This window comes from Myotis davidii, unplaced genomic scaffold (assembly GCF_000327345.1).
Source record: "Myotis davidii unplaced genomic scaffold, ASM32734v1 scaffold399, whole genome shotgun sequence".
In the NCBI taxonomy this organism is placed as follows: Eukaryota; Metazoa; Chordata; class Mammalia; order Chiroptera; family Vespertilionidae; genus Myotis; species Myotis davidii.
This window is the reverse complement of record NW_006292094.1, coordinates 2616568-2622014: the sequence shown is the minus strand read 5'-3', so window position 1 is coordinate 2622014 and position 5447 is coordinate 2616568.

Here is a 5447-nt window from a genome sequence, read left to right as displayed (position 1 = left end):
AATGCTGGCCTGTGTGCCCCTGCCACGTGGCCAGCCCGTCCCAGGGACCACACCAGCAGACACTACAGAGAACTAAAGAAACACTACATCAACCAGGGTTGTCCTGAAACAGACCTTTATACTTGAACTTGGACTCTGCATGTGGGCTTTAGGGTTTGTGCTCGGGGAAAAACAAAAGCTGCAATGGAGGAAGATGAGCGGTCCCACGGGGGCAGCTCCTGGGAAGGGCCGCGGTGAGCTGGGAGGGGCCTGTGGCCGGGCTTGTTGGCATTGCTTCTCAGAGTTGCAGACTAGAGTGTACGAGCTGTGCGCATCGAATGGCTTTAAAGTTGTTGTGACCCTCTTGTGCGTGAACCTTGTAGCTTCAGTGTCCTTTCCCCGAAGCGGCGACCAGCGCGACCCCACAGTGCAGGTCACCCCGACCCTAGTAAAGGGAACGTGTGCAGGCTCCCTGTCCAGGGCTGCCTCCTCCCCTGCCAGGACAGGAAGTCTTGGGTGTGTTTATTGTATTCTTATGTTCGTGTTTTTTAGAAAGTGGATGGTTAGTAAATAGCCTAAGTTTTATAATAAAATCATTTGATACTCTTACTCTGAGGCTCCCACTAAATCTTAGACCCCAGGTCCGAAAGGTAACCCTTCCCCCGCCCACATGCCACTCCTGTGCACAGCGCGTGACGTCGGTGGGGAAGGGTCAGAAGAAGTAACGTGAAATGCCGTTGCCCTGAAGCCACAGGCGCAGGTGGACGTGGCGGGCAGGTCCTCCCCTCCCCTGGACCAGTTAGTGCTGGTCTACAGCTGAGGGCAGTGCCTTATATTCACGTTTCTCAGGCTTGAAAGTGCAGGAGGATCACCCAGGAATCTTGGAAAAAATGCAAATTCTAGTGAAAAATGTCTGGGTCGGATCTGGGCGTGTGTCTAACGAGCTGGTGATGCGGAGGCTGCTGGTGCTCTGCAAGCACAGTGCCCCCCCCCACCCCGACCCCTGGGTCTTCAGTTCTTAGGTGAGTCCGCTACTGGATATTGTTAACGTAATAACCTATCACCTGCAGAAGTCCTAACTTAACGTCATCAATAGGTTCTTGGAAACTATAACATGAAGCAAAACGAAATATAGCAAAATCCATCCTACCATCGGCGAATTGGTATACACAAGAGCCTAGTTCCCATGGCATCCTGGTCACAGAAACATCACCAAACTTCTACATAAAAGACCCAAAATACTGCTAATATTAAAGAAACAAATGTGAGCTATATGTACCTTTAAAAATGATGAATAGAAGCAATTGTGTTTCTATGTCAGGAGTCACATAGACCGGAGATGATTTCATCTGAAATGGTTATCAGATCCAAAAGTAACTACAGACACCGCTGTTGGCCCAGAGGACTGCCTTTTTGGCTCAGGTGAGCCCAACTGAAAGGAAGTAGTGCCCGTAATACCTTGAGTAAAAGTAGTTTCATTGTCAGGCTGGGGAGGGGCATCAAGACCACGGCACTAGGGGAGCTGGCAGAGGTTTTCTCTGAACTCCCCTTATCTGCCTAAGGACAGAGCCTCCAAAAGGAACTGAATTGTCATTAATCCTCTTTCTGGGAGTTTCATCAACCAGAGAAGATTGACTTATCACAGGAGAGGAGACCAGAAGTCCACACCACACCCAGACAAACTCTGTCACATACTATCATACCCCCCATCTACTCAAGGGCCCATTTGTCTTTCCTAAAAGCCATTTACTCTCCCCAAAGATGCCTACACATCCCCCTTCCTCCTTCCTAATTAAGATGGTATGTAAGCCAGAGTTCTAAGCCACCTCAGAGAGTTACTCATTTTTCCCTGGGTATCTCCCACGTATACATGAGGGACACATGTTTAATAAACTGTGACTCTGTTGCTCGTGTTTTCCTCGTTAATTTGTCTTTTATTACAAGAGTCTCAGGTAAGAACTCTGTAGGGAGAATTATTTTTGTTCTACAACAGCAAGAGATTGGATGTGGCAGAAGCTAAACCAAGTATCAGAGGCTGCATGTGGTCAGGTTTACCCAGCCTGCAACATGCAACAGCAGTTGGGTAAAATCTTGAGTCTGTGGGGCTTCTGTGAGAAATGAGGTGTTACGCTTTGTTCTCCCTGAGCCATTTTCTCCAGCTGAAGAGTCTGCCTGGGCTTGGCATCCTTCATCTGATCACTGCATGGAGGCTCTGTCACATGCTGTGCAGGTCCCCAATCATTCACTTACCCAGCGTTACAAGTCCTCAACTATCTGGGCTTGCCTTCTCCCCTTTAATTTCTGCTTACACACTGGAGCTCTTTTCTGAGTTCACCTCTTTCCTGTAAGGCCTTGCCAATCACAGGCAATGCCACCATAACACACTGCCAGCACTCTACTTCCCAACCTCTTCCCTAATGGCCACAAGTTCGTTAGGCCCATGATCTGCCCCCAAGTTACTGCTGCCCAGTCCTATTGCTTCTCCTCACCCAGCCCCACCTGGTGGCTCAGGGACTACTTGTAACCTTTGACCTGATCCCTACTTCAAGGTCACACAGTATGAACTGACAGCTCCTTCCTGAAGGAAACAGCCAGAGGGTGGTGACAATGAAGAGAAGAAAGGGCTGAAGCAGTGAATCCGTGGCCTGGGACAGCACCTGCCCGCTGGAGCCGGTGGCCTGGCTGACTCCGGGCTTGGCTACACCAGCAAACAGAGGGGCCACCTCCTAGACGGGGAGCCAGGCTGGCCCTGTGCTCTCTGTTCACACCATTATCTCCACCCGCCCCTCTGTGTCTCTTGCTGTGGCTCAGTGTCAGCCACGGAGGTGGCAGCTGCCTGTCTCTGGTGCCTGCCTGGGGCTCATTCCTCATACACCAGTCAGACTGCCCCGGACGTACCCACCAAATCGGGTCTAAGTCTACGCAGCCCTTTTCATGAGCTGTGGCAACTAACAGAAACTCATCCTATATAATAAAAGGCTAATATGCAAATAGACCGAACGGCCAAACGACTGGTCGCTATGACACGCACTGACCACCAGGGGGCAGACGCTCAATGCAGGAGCTGCCCCCTGGTGGTCAGTGCACTCCCACAGGGGGAGCTCTGCTTATCCAGAAGCCGGACTCAGCTAGTGAGTGTATTGGTGGTGGTGGGAGCCTCTCCTGCCTCCACAGCAGTGCTAAGGATGTCCAACTGACGGTGTAGGCCCGCTCCCCATGGACATTCCCTGGGGCTCCCGGACTGCGAGAGGGCGCAGGCCAGGCTGAGGGACACCCCCCCGCCCCGAGTGCATGAATTTTGTGCACCGGGCCTCTAGTATTCCATAAGTTATTAATGTTAGGATTGTACTGGTTTCCACCCCAAGCACAAATCTCTGCATAAACGCTTGGGCAAGGGAGGATGAAAACACAGTGGACATTATTGGGTCAAATCTCCACAAAGGAGCGTTGTCACATGTCACCCTCATGAAGCCTGTGCTGGGAACACCTGGTCTGCAGGTGACCTGGACACCCAGGACCACTTCCACCTGCCCTGGACCAGCCTCTCACCTCCCCACGTCACGGGACGACGTCGGCACAGCCCCTGCTGGTAACGTGGCCCTTGATTATCAGCGGAGTCCTCAGCCCCAGACCCTGACAGTGAGCCCTGGGAGACCAGCTGGACCGCACAGGGGCTGGGTCTACCCAAGCTGGTTCCCGGATGGCGGGCCTGCTAGACACACATTAGGGAGAGGGAACCGTCGACCTCCCACCTGTGAGACGGGGCAGGAGGAAAACACCAAAACACCGTGCATGTTCCCAGCGGAGACGTTCCCATCGAACAGAGCTGCTACCGGGCCCTTCCCTCGCCATCTGGAGGAGCTGGGTGATGGGCTCCACTCTCCCTTCCTACCTGCACAGCCTCTGCACTCACCGGTCCCCTCTGACCCTCAGTCTCCCCGTCTGTAAACTGCTTTGAGGACTGTAGCTGATGTTCAAACAGCAACTACTGGGTTAATTTTACCTGGGAAGGCAAACAAGCAAGGTGCACACAGCACAGTCTCCCACTTCAGAGCGCTCAGGACTCAAATCACAGCTCCCCAATTAGTAGCCACAGCCGTGGGCAAGGTTCTCAGCCCGTCTGCATCCGTGTGGACCTGGGTAATGGCTGTGAGTCTTTCTCTCGGCCTGAAGCAGACCTGGCCTGACTCTGCCTTCCCGCTCACCCCGAGGTCGGCCATTTTCCCGCCGAGTGCGGTCTGAGAGCTGCCTTTGTGGGCAGCCGCCCAGGCCCGACCGCAGCACTGGGTCCCGTCAGTGCTGCTGCTATAGACCAACAGAGGCGGGTAAACAACACCACTCCCTGGGGCCCACAGGAGGTCAGTAGGAGGGTGCACCCTGGGTGGATGGAAATAACCAAGCCCAGGGCAGGCCATGGAACAGGGCAGGCCACGGGACAGGAAAGGCCACGGGACAGGGCAGGCCATGGAACAGGCAGGCCAGGGAAGACCCCTGGCCGGGTAGGGCAGCAAGCAGGACGCTGGAGCCAGAGGGCATCCAGGCTGCATCCCCGGCTTCTGTGTTGCGCACCCCGGTGAGGCCTGGTCGTCGCCCCGCCCTGGTGTTTGCTCTCCTTCTAACTTGCCTCCCACCATATGTGGCCACAGTGCGCACGCCCACGCACCTTACACATCACCTCATAACACCCTCACCATCCCATGGGATCGACACCATCACCAATGAGGACATGAGTCTCAGTACCGTAACCTCAGGTCACGTGCCTCTCGGGTCTCGTGTGCAGGGGGCCCAGGGACAGACCAACCCAGAGAGCAAGTGTCCTGCAGCTGAGGGCTGGAGCTTGGCTGCAGCTGACGGGCGGCAGGGGAAGAAGGTGATGTCACCGAGACAAGTGGAAACGTCGGTCTTTCTTCCCGGAAACAAGCCTCAGTCCTTAGGTGACACCAACTCCTCTGGCAGGGGCTGCGTGGCCTTGGCAGGCTCTCACTGACCTTGAGACCTTCCCAGCAAGTGAGCTCCATAACCAACAGGACAGACCCGTACGTGCCCACAGAGCTCCCCAGGGCCAGGCAGATGCTGGCAGTTGGAGCACTTTATTAGGTGGCTGTCCCTCTGCAGGGAAAATAGCCTTTGCCCGTAGTAGCCAGATCGTGGTTTGCTGTCCATGAAACAGTCCCGGCTACAAGAGTCTTCCCTTTCATCGAGTGGAAGGTTCCTGGGGTGGCTCCCCCAGAGCTGGGACCTCTTACAGCCCAAGTCCCATCTCCCTGCCCGGGTGACTGGGACACTCACGGAGAGAGGGCACGTGGTTCCAGGAGGCCCAGGCACACAGCTCAGCGCTGGCCCCTCATCCACAGAGGAGAGGGGAAACATACTTGGGACATTCTTGGGACAGGCTATTTGCTGTGTGTTTGTAAATCTATGACCTTCCCCCCCCCCCACCCCACACCACACGATCTGTACACAACATA